This window comes from Cupressus sempervirens, chromosome 5, assembly GCF_028749045.1.
Source record: "Cupressus sempervirens isolate cs-2001-9-10 chromosome 5, ASM2874904v1, whole genome shotgun sequence".
NCBI lineage: Eukaryota > Viridiplantae > Streptophyta > Pinopsida > Cupressales > Cupressaceae > Cupressus > Cupressus sempervirens.
Genome location: NC_143122.1, coordinates 375,404,730 through 375,423,429, shown reverse-complemented (window position 1 = coordinate 375,423,429; position 18,700 = coordinate 375,404,730). Strand labels below are relative to the sequence as shown.

At 36.3% G+C, this 18,700-nt stretch overlaps 1 pseudogene; it reads right to left on the bottom strand.

Moving 5' to 3' along the window:
* Nucleotides 1-309: 309 nt before the first annotated feature.
* Nucleotides 310-18,700, bottom strand: part of LOC149556328 (oxoglutarate-dependent flavonoid 7-O-demethylase 1-like) — a 38,345-nt pseudogene continuing 19,954 nt past the window's right edge.

The following is an 18,700-nucleotide window of genomic DNA, read 5'->3' as shown; positions in this document are numbered from 1 at the left end:
AACACCCAAATCCTTCATAGCAAATGACCTTGCTAATTTTTGTTTAAGTTCATTTATCTATTGCATATTAGACCTAGCAAAAAACATGTCATCAACATAGAGTAAGAGAATAATGTAACTCCCATTATCTAGTATCTTAAAATATAAATAATGATCATAATGACATCTATGATAACCTTGTTTAGCCATGAAACTATCAAATTTTAAATACCATTTTCGAGGTGCCTACTTTAGGCCATACAAACTCTTCTTTAACCTGCACACCAAATTCTCCTCACCCTTGACCTCATATCCCTCTGGTTGCTGCATTTAAATTTCCTCCTCCAAATCTCCATGAAGAAAGGTTGTTTTCACATCTGGTTGTTCAAGATGCAAGTCATCTGCAACAACAAGACTTAGTACAGTTCTAATTGAAGTCATTTTTACAACAAGGGAGAATATTTCATCAAAATCTATACCCTTTTTCTATGCTAAACCTTTTACCACAATTCTGGCCTTATACCTTTTCTTTCTTTCATCTTCCTCCTTCAGATTATAAATCCATTTGTTAGGAAAGACTCTTTTTCCTTTAGGTAAAGGGACTAAGTCCCAAGTTTTATTTTTCAACAAGGAGTCCATCTCCTCTTTCATGCCCAGTTTTCACTATTGTCTGGCATCTACCTGTATTGCCTCTTTATACTCCTCTAGTTCACAAGAATTAGTCAATAAAATAGAGTATAAAGAAGGAGAAAATCATATAGGAGGTCTAATCAACTGAGTAAAACATCTAAAACTTACAAGAGTTTGTCGGATAACCTGCATGTTGTTGCTGAGCATTAGGTACCAGTGGCATTTCTTTTTTAGGAGTCTCATCCAAAACTACATAGTCTTCTTTGACCTGTTTATGCTTCCTTTCCTGCAAATATTCTTTGTACATGACCTTCTCATTGAATATAACATCTCTACTTCTAATTAATTTTAGATTTTCAAAATCTCATAACCGATAACCATAGTCATCTATTCCATATCCAATGAAGGTACATTTATGAGATTTAACATGAAGCTTGGTTTTATTTTCTTTATCAACATGGACAAAAGATTCACAACCAAAAGTTTTTAGAAATGAATAATTTACCTTTTTACCATGCCATGTTTCCTTTGGAATACCACCATCCAAAGGAGTTGAAGGTCCTGTGTTTATCAAATAGACAACAGTGTTTACAACATCTTCCCATAAATGAAGTGGCATCCCAACATGCAATCTCATGCTCCTTGTACGTTCCATGATTGTCCTATTCATCCTCTCAGACACACCATTTTCTTGTGGAGTTCCTAGAACACTCATTTGCCTTCTAATTCCATTAACAAAATAATAATCTTCAATGGACTTGCTACAATACTCACCTCCATTATTTGATCTGAGACACTTTAGCTTCTTTCCTGTCTCATTTTCAACCAAAGCTTTCCATTTCTTAAAAGTTTCAAAGACATCAAATTTTTTCTTTAGAAAATACACCCATGTCTTTTGAGTTGTGTCATCAATGAAAATAACATAGTAATGAGAGCCACTGAGAGATGATAACTGAGCCAGTCCCCACACATCCGAGTGCACTAGCTGCAACTTCTCACTCTTCTTCTCTTTTCCAAGTTTGAGAAATCTGACTCTTCTTTGTTTACCAAAAACACAATTTTCATAGGACTCTAAATCAATATTTTTCAATCCTGGCAATAAAATCTTAGAGTGAAGGATTTTCATCCCTTTCTAACTCATGTGCCCAAGCCTATGGTGCCAAACAACCAAATCTTTTCTTGCAACATTTATAGTAGCTTTTATTGCATTATCAATATTAGTAGCAACTAAAGTAGAATAAGTGTTTTCAGTACACAAGTACAATGTGCCAACCTTTTCACCTTTAGCTACTACTAGTGAACCTTTAGTTACCTTCTAGACATTGTCTGTAAACATGACTACACAACCTTCACTACCTAGTTGTCCTACAAAAATTAAATTTCTTCTTAAATTAGGAACATGCCTTACCTCCTGTAGCATCTAGTCATTTCTGTTTGGTAACTTGATCTTTGTTTTTCATTTTCCAACAATAGGAAAGGGCTTATCATCCCCCAAATATACCTATCCAAAATCACCTTGAACATAATTTTGAAAATATTTCCTATGGGCTGTAGCATGGAATGAGGCCCTAGAATCTATTACCCATGAATCATTAGCATTATCTAAATATAAGATTAAAACATCTTGTAAATCATACTTGGAACATTAGCTTCCTTACTATCATCATCACTACTATCTCCTTGTTTGTTTTTTGAGACTAGCAATCTTTCTTCAGGTGACCAGGTTTTCCATAGTACCAGCAATCTTTCTTTCCTTTAGACTGAGAATGTCCTTTCTTTGACTTTCCTTGTGACTTATCATCTAAAGGGCCTTTTCCTCTTTGAGTTGTTCTTCTTCTATCCTTCACATTCAATGTGGAACTTGATAAGGTTGAAATTTCACCTATGCTTTTTCGTCACATTTCCTCACTTAGGATAACACCAACAACTTCATCAAATTTCAAAGTATTTGAACCAGAGACAGAGTTACTTATAGCCATAACCAAGCTATTCCAGCTTTGTAGCAAAGAATATAAAATTAAGAGAGCCTAACCTCTTCATCGAATGAAATTTTAATAGATTGCAATTGACTGGTGATTGTGTTAAACTCATTTAAATGATTTTCTATAGATCCTCCCTCACCCATTTTCATATTAAATAAATGTTTCGTAAGAAATACCTCATTTGAAGTTGAGGGTTTCTTGTATAACTTAGCTAGTGTCTCCATCAAATCTACAGTCATTTTTTCCTTTGATATATTGAATGTTACAGATGGGGCAAGGTACAATTGAATAGATCCTAGTGCCTTCCTATCCAAGATCTCCCAATCTTACTCTGTGATCATTCCTTGTCTCTTAACTTTCCCTTCTAATGGCTTCCATAGATCCTTCTGATATAGATAATCTTTCATATGCATTTTCCATAACTAAAAATTATGGCCATTGAATTTTTCAATCTTGAATTTGGAATCCTTCATTACTCCCACTCAAATCTGAAAGTCCTGTTAGTCTACAACAATAAACCTTGCTCTAATACCAATTTTTAGGAATTGACAGATTTTGAACAATATAAGAATAAATAGTTAAATGCATAAATAAAAGAAGAAAACCACAAGAATATAGATAACACATAGATTTAACATGGTTCACCCAAATCCTAGGCTATGTCCACCTACACAATCGTGCAACCTTTCTTATTATCTAGTGATTTTAGTACAAACCCTTACAACTCAATACTACCACAAGAACAAACTATCTCATTATACATCACATTTTCTTGATACCTAACCCTAAGCTATCTTATATGATATATCCCACTTGAGGGTTACAATAAGCCTATCTAAATAAGGCACGATAAAATAGGAGCAGATTTTTTTTTCGGGTGATGTCCTGAACCCCAAAGAATTATGAAGTATGTACAATACTTCTCTGATCAGTCACCACAAATTAACACAAGGAAAAATTCCTTCATGCCAAGCATAGAACACAATTCAAAATATTGTGGGGATGCAAAAGGTTTAGCGAAGATGTGCTCCAAGCTCAAAGTGCCATCCTGAATCAAATTCTTGATGAAGTGCATGTAAAGCTTGATGTGCTTGGTCCACTGATGCTCAAATGGATTGCAGGAAATGTGTATAGCACTCTGATTGTCACACCATAGAAAGTTGGGACTATCAGGAGGAAATAATCCATGAGCATGCTGCTTCTTGCAAGACCATGTGATAGGACCATAACCAAGAAAAAGGAAAAACTAGAAATAGACTTGTGATCATCAATATCACCAATGCAATATGAATCTATGAAACTAATAATGCGAGGATCCCCTATTTTATAGTGAATGCCATAACATGTTGTACCCCTAATGTACCTCAAGATACATTTAGAAGCTTGTCAATGACTCTCATGTGGATCATGGGAGAATCAAGAGACAAGTACAACCAAAAAGGAAATATTAGGATGTGTATGTGTCATGTTCAAAAAACTACCCACAAGCTATAAGTGTAGAGTGGAATCCACTATAGGAGTAGAGCAAGTAGTAGATAAAACAACACCTGACTAAAAAGGTGTGGGAGTAGGCTTGCAATCAAAAATGCTGAATCTCTGAAGCATATTAAGAGCATACTTCTGCTCGAGTATGTATATCTCATTCAAAAATCGAACAACCTGTAGGTCCAAAAAATATTACAGAAGTTCAAGGTCTATCATCTCAAACTTCTCTCTCAAGGCTTTCTAAACACTTTGTATCATAGAAATTGAGCTACCTGCAATGATGAGGTCATCTACATAAAGCACAAGTATCAATAAGTAAGACCCATGATGCTGAATGTACACTGTAGGATTTGAATGACATCGAGTGAACTATGAAGCAAGCAAGAAGGAATCCATCTTCTCATACCAAGCCCTAGTGGCCTTTTTGAGACCATTTAAAGACCTCTAAAGCCAACATACTAATGAAGAGTCCTACACAAAACCATGAGGCTACTCCATATAGATCTCCTCATGAAGGTCTCCATACAAAAAGACACTCTTCATGTCCATTTGAAAAACTGTCGATCCCTATGAAGCTACAAGAGAGAGTACAAGGCAAATGAAATTCAACTTGGTAGTCAGGCAAAGATCTTGGAATAATCAATACCCTCAACCTATGAAAAAACCTTTGCAACAAAATGTGTTGTGTACCTATAAATAGAACCATATGCAACATACTTGGTACGATACACCCACTATCAGCAAACCAACTCTCTTCCTTTCAAAAGAGGAAAAAGATCCCATGTGTGGTTCTTCATCAAAGAAGAGTACTCGTCATCCATAGCCCTATCCCACTTTGAGTGTCCTATCACTTATGAAAAACTCTATGGATCATTTGATATGACATGAATCAAGATGCCACTACCTACAGTTTGAGCATGGGTATGGCGAGCATCAATAGGATCACCTACCAAAGGTTTGTCTACATCAACAGTATCATGAGCCCAATTGGGCACTCATAAAACATCTGTTGGAGGTGGTGAAGGGGGAAAAATGTCTTGATCTTCCTCAAAGGATGCATAATATTATATAGGAGTAGAGGAATTACTGGGTAGTGAGGAAGAAGTTGGAGATGGAGGATCTATTTGAGGATAATTCTCATCAAATTGAACATCTCAATGAAGGAAGACATCTCTAGAATCAACATCAAACAACCTATATGCCTTCACATCCTCCTAGTAGGCGACAAAAATGAATGGTCAACTCTTCTTTTTCATTGATTTCTACTAAGCATCTGGAATAAATGCCCAAAGCCTCACTACAAAAAATGTAGAAAGTAGAAACATTAGGCTTGGCATGAGTCCAAGCCTCCTTAGGAGTCAAGTGTCACAATGTCTTGTGAGGCATATGATTATGAATATAGTTGGCACAATTGATAGCTTCAGCCCAAAATGAAGAACTCATAGTTCAAGACTGAATCATACAATTGGACATCTCATATAATGTCTTGCTCTTTCTCTCTGCAACCCCATTCTACTGAAGGGTGTGGGGAGCTATGAACCGATGCTGTAAACCATGTTCTATGCAAAAATCTCTAAAAGATTGATTCAAATATTTTCCTCGCTATCAGTGCATATATGCCTGACATAAAAACCATATTTTTTCTCCAAAAATGTCTTAAAGATTCAAAATGAATCAAAGACATTAGACTTGTACATTAAAAAGTACACTCATGTGCATCTAAAGGAGTCTTTTATGAAGGTGAGAACATATCAAGCACCTAAAAAAGATGGAGCGAGAAATGACATAAGATCATGTATTAACTCCAATGGTGCCTTAGCATGTGTGGATCTACCTGCTAGAAAAGGTCTTTGTGATGTTTTCCAAATGCACAACCTTGAGACACACCATCAATACAAGAGATCTGAGGTAACCTAATCACTAGCTCCTGTGTACTCATTTGCTATAGATATCTGTAGTTGACATGGAAAAAATGCTGATGCCAAGGTTTTCTCATTGAGTCTACATGAGCAATGAGAGAAACACCTATTGAATTAGATTTTTCAAAGCCATCAAATTGATATAAGTGAGACTAAAGATCAACACTCCCTATAGCAATAACTAAGTCAGAATCATGGAGGTCTCGAATAACCACATCATGTGGTGATAACTCAACTATCTTTCTAGAGCCTAAATGAAAAATCTAAAAGATAGACAGGAGGTTCAAAAAGATGGCTAGAACCAAGAGAACATCATATAATGAACCACCTTCTAAAGAGATAGTTACTGAACCTAGACTGAAAGATGATAAGAATCACCAACTGCAATCTGTGTAGTAACACTCTGAGAAAATTAGGTTGCCAAATCAGGTGAGTGTATCATATGATGTGAAACTCTCGAATTAAGAATCAAAGGAGCTATAGAAGACAATGCTCATAGAGAAAGAGCATGTCCTTTCCCAGTAGGAGGAGGTGGAGACTTCATAGAAGAAATACTGGTATGTTGCATGGCCTCTTCAAAGCCTCAAGATGTTTCCAACAGCTAGAAACTGGATGTCCTTCCTTGCCACAAAAATTGCAAGGATCATCTATGCACTTCTTAGTATTGGAGGAAGACTCACCAAACTTAAAAGAATTACCCTTCTGAGAGGGTTTCCAAGCATCTGGTTTGCGATTAGGCTTGGAGGAACTCTCACTGCTTTTTGCATTTGAATTATGCTTTGATTTCTTCTTTGACTTTCTTGTAGATGTCTGAGCTATCAATGCCTTTTTCTTTGAACCAGTCATAGTATCCAACTATGTAAGCTTCAACCACTCTCTAGTCAAGTGATCACAAAAGACCTCAAAAGTAGGCATAAAAAATCTATTACCCAAAGAATCTTTGGTGGAATAGAAAGTAGAAGCATAAATCTAAAAGTTCCCTTAAAGCTTAGAGAGAATTAGATAAATACACTCAGTGTCAGTATTCATCTTTCCATAACCCTATAATAAGGATCTCTATTGATTAAACTTTATCAAGAAGTCATCAATGGTTGGAAAGGAACCTGGTACAAAAGAGGTAAGATCTGCATCAATCTAAAGTGCCTTGAAATCATTCACAGTACTAAATAAGCCTTGAATCTTGGTCCACATGGCTAGAGGGGTATTGCACCCATCAAGATGAAATTGTAAACTATCAGATACCTATAATGAAAAAAACCCCATCACCCCATCCATCTTGTTCTAGTGCTAAATGACCACATAAGGCCTTTGAAAAACTAGTTGCACCACATCTAACCAAGATCACAACCCTTTTGACCAGAGAAGTTGAGTCATCAAGGTCTTCCAAGTGTGATAGTTATGAGGGTTCAGAAGTTCTAGACAAGAAGAGGTCTTGACCATTGTTTTAGAAGTTATTGAAGTGTTTTTGAATGAAGTTTTGGTTTACTTAAGTAAATAACAAAAACAATATGATAAAACACCCCCCATAATGCAAAAAACTAAAACCTAGCTACTAGTAGGAATGCTTAAATGAGAGAAGAGAATTTTTTTTCAAATATGAATCATAAATATCTGGAGAAAATATTGGTCAAATGATAGAGAATCTTTGTAGTGCTTGCCCTAGTTTACATTTTTCTGGATACATTGTTGCTATCATTGTCGAACTCTGTTAGTTCAGTTTTATGTTGATGGTTAGTAGCATTGTTTTGAGACTATCAGATATTGTGTTATAGATTCAGTTGATATATGATGAGACTACTTAGACTCTACATTTCACACATGCATGATGATTATTACATTATTCTCAGTTTTGATGATGTTTAGCTAAATGAATTATTATATGTGTGTGCTGTCTTATGGATACTTACCCCATACTGCATGTGTATGGTGTGCATGTTTATTTTCTTTATGTATGAAATTTCTAATGTGGTTAAGGAAGGGAGTTGTAGTCACCTACTGATCATGATCTACATGATGCACCACTACTTGCCATTGCCAGTTTAGCTTAGCATATATATATTATGTATATACATGCATGGATTTTATGCAGGTTGTAGGTATCGAGTATTGACTTACCTGAATTGTGAGGATGAGTGTACCCTATTGCACTATCTCAATGGTAAGAGAGGGGAGATACATTCTCAAGTCCAAATCCTAAACCCTTAAACCATTTGTCCTAGAAAGGTAGGACAAGTATCTGAGATGTTTTACCTTTCGATTGTGTCGGATGACATAATTCTTGATTTTAACCCCTTAGACTGATTTTGTATGGATTGTTCTATGATGGGTTTTCATATTCTATTTTGGAGGTCGTTGGTGAATTTTCTATTAATTAAGTCTAAATTAAAAGATTTAATTAGTGATTTAATTATTTTGGAAAAAATAATATAATATTATGATATTATGATATTTTGATTTTAATTAAATAAATGGTAAATTAACTAAATAAAAGAAATTAAATAATAATAATAAAATAATAAATAAATAATAATATTAATAATAATAATAAAAGAATTAAAATAAAAGTCATAAGTCTACCTAGGAGTATGCACACCCCTTGAATGCACGTGTGTCTACAACACAAGAGTTAGCACACAAATTATGCACATGGTGTTTACAACCTTCTGACTCATCTAGAAGGTTGGAAAAGGCTCATGCTTAGTTGTCAATGTTTATCTTATCTTCTAGTTCTTTCTAGAGACATTCTAGGTGCTTCTTGAGAGGTCCTTATATTCAGGCACTCCTACTAGCTCAAAGCATTTTTGGGTCGATCCGCGAATGTTGGAGAAGGAAGGAACTTTTCTCTATAGATTTTGAGGAGAAGTGAATTAGCATCAATGTCTAGGTAGAAATTCATGATTTTTCTTCTTCCACTTCCTGTCTTCTTCGTGTTTTATGAATGCTTTCTTAGGATTCCATGTGTTGAATGCTCCAGTTATATGCAATCTTGTCATGAATATTTAAATTTCTGTATGAGAAACCCCACATGCGTAGATCTGAGGAATTTATGGGACTAGGGTTTAAATGGTTATGGAAAAACCTATTAGAAGGATTAAATAGGTGAATCTAAAAAGGGATACGTTGTACTCATGCATTAGAATTGATCTTGATCTTGTATATATATATATGTAAGTTCTTTAAAAATAAATTTGGGAACAATCATTATAGGGGAATGCTTATTTTACAAAAATGTTTATACTGAAAAAAATATTGGAAAAACGTTTTCTTTTAAATATATATATATATATATATAATTCTGAAAATGTTTATAATAAAAATATTTAAAAATTTTAATGTGGGAGGGACGGAACCCGTACCCCAAGGACCCTGTGAGTGGCAGAGTACCTGTTGTCGTAGGCACTGCGACGACAGGGGTACTCTGTACTCGCTATCAGCACAGACCTGCGACAGTACTGCATACCCGTGACAGGCCTGTGATTCGCAAGTATGTCTTTTTATTATTGTGTATTTATTTTTATTAATATGTGTTATAAAGTTATTATTATTATTATTTTTGTTATTAATAATTATGGTTATTAAATATTAACAATTTTTAGATATTAATTATTATATATTAATAATTAATAATTATTAATTATTATGTAATTTTTTAATGATATTTTATAGATATCAATTAATGATGTAGTTATATTTAAAAATTAATATAAAATTAGATTAATTAAGTGTTAAGGGTATGTTTTTATAAATTAATTAATATTGTAAATTGAGTTATTTGAAAACAATAAATGATAATTCCTCCTAGAGTAATTTAGAGAAATTGATCTTTTAAAATGAGGGATCATTTTCAATATAGTGATTATGTAAAATACTCTTAGAACATTTTAGAAAATTGTTTTAAAGATCTATGGAGGAAAACTTCGATCTATCAAAACAGATACATGGGTTAGGAAAAAATGTATAAATGTTCCTTCACTTGATATCTAAATTCGAAACGAAAATTGAAACCCCACACTTAATCCAACTATGGGATTTTAACGAAACAAAAACATGTTCTTGCTTTTTGTGTGTTTTCTCTATGCTATCTGTTTGGGGGTTTTGGTTTGACTAGATTGGTGACCAGTTATAGGACATCTACCGGAGGCTCAGGGGTTATGATTTGTGATGTCATGCTAATGTCTTTTGATCTTGATATTTTAAAACCCAACCATGGTTATGAGATGGCATGCTCTATGATGTGTGTGGTTTACTGATTGATATTGCTTCCAGTCTTCATGTGTAAGCTGTGATATATGTAACCATTTTTGAGTCATCAATCAGTTGTATTTCGATTACTTTCCAGTTGCCTTGATGGGACTGAAGTGTTATTTGATCTTGATGATGTCATGTTGTGACATGTATGACTTGACCATTTTGGAAGTCTTTGAACAATGTTATTTTGAGATATTTTTCGGTTGCTTGTTGAGAATTGATGGACATTGTGAATTGTCATTTGATGCTTTTCAGTTAATTGCAGAGAACTGATATGATATTATGATTATCTTTACGATGCCTTCGAGTCGCTTGTATAAGACTGAGGTAATTCTATGATTTTGTAATTTCATGAGCTTAGGGTAGGTTATCTACATGTAGTGTCAGAAAGTGGCTTGCAATGGGGGCCGAGGCCCTAAGTGGCTGCCAGGGTAACTCATTGTAAGTTGTTTAATAAGTGAAAACATTACACTAAATATTGACTTAAATGAACCTAATAAGATAATTGTATGTTCTTGCCCATGCCTCGAGTTCTAGTACAGACTAGGATGGGAGTAGAGAGAATGCTTGGTTGTGACCTTGGATTTCGTAGTATGCCTCGTCAGTTACAAGAGGATACTAGTGGCCGCATAGGGATCACTAGGGGGCCAGGGTATATTGATAGACTACCAGGGTAACTCTAGTGTGATTCATGCGATGACACTTTCCCACTTACATAGTAGGTTTCCTACATGTTTTATGTGCCTTTGGGTATAGATGTCAGTTTATGTTGAAACTTTGAGTTAGTTTACCTTTGATTCCTGGACTTAGAAAGTACTTGTGCTATGCAATTTGATAACCTGTTTGGGACTGGAGATTATCTCCTCAGCATGGTGGGAGTGGGCCATTTAGGACCCACGCGGTCAGGTGGTAGTACTTTTTCACTCTTACCATTTGAGATCCATCTGAGACACCGTGGCTGAAGCATTCTTTGTTGGCATTTATCTTCATGCTATTCTTGGATTATTATGATGGACATGTATCCTTATATTGATGATTAGGATATGATAGATGATGTTATTTACTTATCTTATGCCTTATTTTGCATGATTATATTTCTTATGCATATGTTGTAGCATGTTAGATTTCTTTTTGCATATGATGTATTATGTTTTAGGAGTGACATTCCTACTATGGTAATATCGATGATGATGTAGGAGCATTCAGAGGTATAAGGGCAATCCCGTGTCACCCGAAAAAATATACCTAGACATAGTTTTTGTTTCATGTGTTTTTATTTCTGGATACCCATTTCGGTCAAATAAAGTTTCCAACTTTCACAGTTCCACTATAAGTGTTATGGGTTAGAGTTTTTTTAAGCACCTTGGGATACATGTAAATGCCGAAAAAATAGGACTCTGTCATTGAGCCATAATTATGGTGAGTTAGAAGGTGTAAATTGGAGGGATGATTAAAATTGTAATTTAGAACATTTTAGAAAAGAATCAGGTCAAAAGGCTACACAGTTTGAAAGTTATCACAGTTTTTTGATTTTTGGAGATCTTTAAAGAATGCTTCAAAGTCAGGTTTGAGGCACTAAATGACCTCGTACAGGCCTAAAAAATTAGGGATAAGCAAAGCTGATCCATAGGGCTATAGAACACTTTGAGAGCTTTCTAAAAATGTAAACGGTTCATCAATCAGAGCTACAGTTCAAAAGTTATGCCTCCCGAAAGTTCAGCTATCATTTTTGGATTCTTCTAATTTTGTATCGACTTCTGGAGCCTTCCATTTTGGTGGTGGATACCAACTAGAAATTTCTAGAATGTATTCCTAATCCTTAACCCTTTGGGGGTCTATTTAAGAACATTTCTAGCATTGTAAAAGGCAGTTCAGAGTGGAGTTTGAGAGAAGGTACTAGGAGAAGAAATTATCTCCAGATTTATACTATTGTAAGCCCATAGGGCATGTTTTGGAGTTTATTCTCTCTGCACTGAGTGTATTAGCATATTTTCATAGTTAATAAAGTTTTCCCTTTCCTATTGTGTCCATTCTGTTCTTGGGTTATGTCTCCATCAAGTGGTATCAGAGAAGGTTTTCCTGGGTGTGTAGACAGAGCACCGACTGTGAGGCAGTTTGCACTAGGACTGTGTGGTTATGGGTTTGAGTTAAGAAGATGCCTCCATGAAGAGATCAAGGTGGAAGGGCCAGATCTATTAATCTTGAGGATGTTAGAGCCCTGCAAAGGCAGGTTCAAGTGTTGCAGGAGGAGCTTCGTAGAGGAACAAATGTCGCCGCAGGAGACTAAAGTGTGGACGACAATGAAGAAGAAGACATTGGACCGGAAGGGAAAGTTGAAGGAGAAGTTTTGAATCAGGCAGAAGAGAGGCTTTTTAGGGCCATTACTAAGTTTGGAAAAAGACCTATAATTAATGTGGGTGTATTTTCAAGAAATCTGAAACAGGATGAGTTGATCGACTGGATCAATGAACTAGAGGAGTATTTTGAGTATGAGGATGTCAAGGATCCAGATATGGTTAAGTTTGTAAAGGAAAAATTGAAAGACCATGCCAAAATTTGGTGGCAAGAGGTTCAAGTGGAAAGAAATAGAAGCGGAAAGGGAAAGATCACAAAATGGGATCGCATGGTGGATAAACTAAAGAAGCAGTTCATTCCTGTTGACTATGAGCTTGATTTGTTTAAGAAGATGCATGGGTTAAAGCAAGTAGAAAAATTAGTCCAGGAATATACAGAGGAGTTTTATTGACTTTTGATTAGAGCAGGGCATGCAGAAGCAAATAAGGAGAAGGTTGCTCATTATATTAGTGGGTTGTGACCTAGCATCCAGGAGGAATTAAGTCTGGTAAGAATGACCAGTGTCGAAGAGGCATACCAGTTTTCCCTTCGAGCTGAAGAGAAGCTAATAAAAGGTTTGAAGGGAGACAAAGAGGGCACGATCAAGGAGGAAGGGGCACTGGTAAGTCATCTAGAGGCCGAAATGAGATCCAAAAGAAAAATGAAGATGTGGGTACTATCAGGAGTCGGAGGAACAAGGATTTCAACTGCTCCCATGATCAAAAATTTGGAGATCAAAGAGGAAGAGGTAGAGGATGTGGACAAGGTTCATGAAGAGGAGGCTTCTGTGGTACCTATTTTGATTGCAATGAACAAGGTTATCATGCCTTTGAATGTCCTCAACGATAAGGAAGGATAGATAGGAGAGCTGAGGGCCAAGCTAAGGTCGCTTATGTGGATGAGGATGCATAGTCAACACATTCAGAGGATGCAAAAAGAGGAGAGACTTTAGTAAATGAAAGGGTCCTACTAAGTGGTGAGATTGAACCAAGAAAAAGGAGTTTATTTCATACTACGTGCAAGTGTGAGAATAAATGTTGTGATGTGATCATTGATGGTGGTAGCACTGACAACTTGGTGTCAGAGGAGATGGTCTCTAAGCTAAAGCTCAAGAGGGAAAAACATCCCCAGCCCTATCAGATTGCTTGGGTGAAGGATGATCATAAGGTCCTAGTAAGTAAACAATGTTTAGTGAAGTTCAAAATTGGCAGTTATCATGATGAAGTTCTCTATGATATTATTCCAATGGATGTCTACCATCTATTGTTGGGAAGACCATGGAAATTTTATAGGCATGCAGTACATGATGGTCATGCAAACACATACTCTTTGACAAAGGATGGAGTTCGCCACAAACTGAAGCCCATGATAAAGGAAGGTGAAAAGGTATGCAACAGTGCTAGGATCTATTTTGTTCATGAAAGAAAGTTTTTAGATGGCATGAAACATCAGCGTATGTGTTATGCTTTGATTCCTAGAAAATACAAGAAGGTAGTAGTGAAATACCACTTGAAGTTACAAATTTATTAAGTGAGTTTGGAGATATCATCTCTAATAATGTTCCAAAAGGATTGCCACCAGTAAGGCAAATTAGTCATCTGATAGATTTAATTCTTGGAGCTAGTTTTCTTAACAAGGCTGCTCATAGGATGACTCCTACTAAAACTGAGGAGCTAAACAAATAGGTTCAGGAGCTATTGAGGAAGGGTTTGATTCAAGAGAAGAATGGGAAGTGGAGAATGTGTACAAACTCTTAAGCTATAAACAAGATAACCATCAAGTATTAGTTTCCTTTGTCAAGAATGGATGATCTTATGGACTGCTTAAGTGGAGCTCAGTACTTCACAAAGATAGATCTCAAAAGTAGCTATCACCAAATATGAATAAGAGAAGGAGATGAGTGGAAAACTACTTTCAAGACCAAGGAGGGTCTTTATGAGTGGCTAGTCATGCCCTTTGGATTGAAAAACACCCCAAGCACCTTCATGCGGCTTATGAATGTGGTACTTAATAAGTTCTTGGAAAAATTTGTTATTGTCTATTTGGATGATATTTTAATTTTCAGCAAGACTTTGGAAGAACATTTATTTCATATTCGTAGTGTCCTTGAAAAGTTGAGGGAAGAGAAACTATTAATTAATCTAAAGAAGTGTAGCTTTGCAAAAAAAGATTTAGTCTACTTGGGGTTTTTTGTATCACCGAAAGGTCTCAAAATGAATCCAGAGAAGGTAAAAGCCATCTTGGAATGGCCTACTCCAAGATCTGCTACTAAGGTAAGATCATTTCATGGTCTGGTTAGTTTTTATAGGAATTTCATTAAGAATTTAAGTGGCATATGTGCACCCCTAAGTGACACAATAAGAGGGGATAGAAAAGAGTTCAAATAGACTGCGACAACTACGAGAAGTTTTGAATTGTTGAAGAAGAAGGTGACAAAACAACCTATGTTGGCACTTCCTAATTTTGGTAAGGTGTTCCAAGTGGATTGTGATGCTAGTGGCAGTGTTATTGGGGCTGTATTGAGCCAAGAAGGTAAATCTATTGCATATTTTAGTGAAAAATTGAATGATGCGAAGAAGAAGTATTCTATTTATGATCAAGAGTTCTATGCAATAGTTCAGGCCTTAAAGAAATGGAGGCATTATTTATTTCCAAAGGAATTTGTTTTATATACTGATCACCAGGCATTACAGTACCTAAATAGCCAAGGTAAATTGAACCAGAGGCATATGAAGTGGGTAGAGTTCTTGTAGAGCTATACATTTGTGTTGAAGCATAGAAGTGGAAAGTCTAATAGGGTTGAAGATGCATTGAGTAGGAGGTAGTTGTTGCTTACAGTAATGCAGGTTGAAGTAGTTGGGTTTGATGAACTCAAGAATCTATACCTTGAGGATCCTAATTTTGCTGAAGCATGGAAAGCTTGTAAATAACTTGCTGCTGTAGACAGAACCAAGTGGTTAGACTATTTGATTCAAGATGGTATGTTGTTCAAGGGTAGTCAATTATGCATTCCAAGGAGTTCCATGAGGGAAAATCTGATTAAGGAGAAACATAGTGGAGGGATGGCAGGACATTTTGGTCGAGATAAGACCATTGCCATTCTTAGAGAACATTATTTTTGGCCTCAAATTTCACAGGATGTGAAGAAGTTTGTACAGAGTTGTCAGTTTTGTCAAGTGGCCAAGGGATTTAGTCACAATACTGGACTATATCAGCCATTGCCTATTCCATCAAAGTCATGGGAGGACATAAGTATGGATTTTGTTGTTAGATTTTTGAGGATGCAAAGGGGTAATGACTCAGTATTTGTGGTGGTTGATAGGTTCTCCAAAATGGTACATTTCATTCCATGCCACAAAACTCATGATGCTGTCCATATTGTAGACTTGTTTTTCAGAGAGGTGGTGAGACTACATGGTCTCCCAAGGAGTATAGTTTCTGACAGAGATACTAAATTTGTGGGGTATTTCTAGAGGACATTGTGGAAGAAGTTGAGAACAGACTTGAAATTCACTTCCACACATCACCCGCAAACTGACGATCAGACAGAAGTGGTAAATAGAAGTCTGGACAATTTGTTGAGATGTTTAGTTGGGGATAAGCCCAAGGGATGGGATTTGATTCTACCACAAGAAAATTTTTCTTATAATAACTCTATAAATAGGAGTACTGGTAGATCACCATTCCAAATTGTAAATGGAAGTAGCCCAAGGACTGCATCAGAATTGAGGAAGATGGAGCAAAGGGAGAGGATGAAAGCTGAAGTATAAGAATTTGCTAAACATATCAAGCGTCTACATGAGGAGGTCTAGGCACACATTACCAAGATGAATCAACAGTAGAAAGCTAGGGCTGATCAAAGGAGAAGACATAAGGAGTTCCAAGTAGGGGATCTAGTCATGGTATACTTAAGAAAGGAAAGTTTTCTAGTAGGTACTTACAACAAGCTGAAGATGAAAAAATTTGGCCCCTGCACAAGTTTGAAGAAACATGACTTAGAAAATGCAACTCACTGTCCACAGGGAGCACCTCAGTATTCAAGTCCTAGGCCAATAGCATCAAAGTCCACAATTAGAGGTACAGGTAGAGATGATAGAGTGTTTGCAGTGGTAGATCACTATCAGACATACCATCAGGGGATAGTGGTTGAAACCACAAGAGCTATTTGAGGTACACCTCTCTCAATGTTGTTTGATTCAGGAGCTATAAATTCTTTTATTTCTCCATCTCTAGTTGCTTAGTGTAAGCTGGAAGCAGTTAAGCAAGATCATGATTGGCAATTAGAACTAGCCTAAGGCACTAAGGTCTCCATAGATTCTATAGTTCATAAGTGTGGGCTTAACTTAGGATGAGTTGATACTATAGTTGACCTTTGAGTTGTACCTCTTGGCTCCTACGATGTGGTTTTAGGTGTGGATTGGCTTGGCTCTCATAGAGCTAGTATAGATTGTAGGAAGAAGATTATTATGTGTCACAATGACCAAGGGAAGGATGTGAAGATTGTTGGGATATTGAGACCTATATCTCTATGAATGATTTATGCTATGCAATTGAAGCAAAGTTTTTGTAAGGGATGTCAGATATTTGCTATTATGATAAATGAGCTAGATGAGGAAGATCCCATAAGAAAGACTTTAGATCACCCCATTTTACAAGAGTATGCATATGTTTTTCTGAGTGAGATTTTGGACATGCCCTCAAAGAGGGACATTAATTTCAACATTGACCTCATTCCAAGATTGGAGCCTATCTCTAGAGCTCCTTACCATATGACTACAAAAGAATTGGGTGAGTTGCGTCTTTAGCTAGAGGAACTTTTGGTGAAGGGGAGTATCTAACCTAGTGTGTCACCATGGGGAGCTCCAGTGCTCTTTGTGAAAAAGAAAGATGGTTCTTTGCACCTTTTTATTGATTACAAACAACTAAATAAGGTGACAATAAAGAACAGGTATCCTCTACCAAGGATTGATGATTTATTTGATCAAATCAAGGGAGCTATAGTATTCTCCAAGATTGACCTTAAGTCAGGATACCATTAGCTTCGCATAAAGGAAGCCAAAATTTACAAGACCACCTTTTGAACTTGCTATGGGCACTATGAGTTCATAGTGGTACCTTTCGGGTTGACAAATGCTCCATCAGTTTTCATGAGCTTGATGAATGGGGTGTTTCGATCTTATCTTGAAAAATTTGTACTTGTGTTCCTTGATTATATATTGATATATTCTAAGTCTCAGAAGGAGCATGAGGAACACCTACGATTGGTTTTGTAGTTCTTAAGAGACAATTAGCTTTATGCCAATGCGGCTAAGTGTGAATTCTTCAAATCAGAGATACAATATTTAGGGCACGTCATATCAGGTGATGGTATCTCTATAGACCCTGCGAAGATCCAAGCAATAGTAGATTGGCCTACACCCACCACTATGTCAGAGATTTGTAGTTTCATGAGTCTAGCTGGTTATTATCATAGATTCATCCAAAACTTCTCCAGAATAGCGCATCCTATCAATTCCCTTCAAAGGAAAGGAAAGAAGTTTATATGGATGAAAAAATGTGAGGAAGCATTTTAGAAGCTCAAGGAGCTTTTGACCAGTGCACCAATCTTAGCAGTACCTAATCTGGAAGGTGATTTCATGATGTGTACAGATGCTTCCTTTGAGGGGATTGGAGTGATTTTGATGTAGAATGGATGGGTGATTGCATATGAATTGTGCAAGCTCAAGGATCGTGAGTTGAATTATCCTACTCATGATCTTGAGTTAATAGTGGTAGTTCATGCTTTGAAAAGGTGGAGACATTTCTTTTTGGGGCACAAATTCAAACTACATAGTGATCATCGCAGTCTTCAGTACATTTTTACTTAACCTAATTTGAATGCTCGCCAGAGGCGATGGATGGACTTTTTATGTGAATATGACTTTGAGGTAAAGTATATTCAAGGGAAGGATAATGTAGTGGTAGATTCTTTGAGTCATAGGAGACATGTGATATCATCTATGACTCTTAGTGTTGATTTGAGGAGTCAGATTCTTCAGGCACTTCCTACAGATTCTTGGTACTAGGAGGTGTACAAAGAAATAGATTTAGGGAGACCTTTGGAGGGTAAGTTTTCAGGCTATG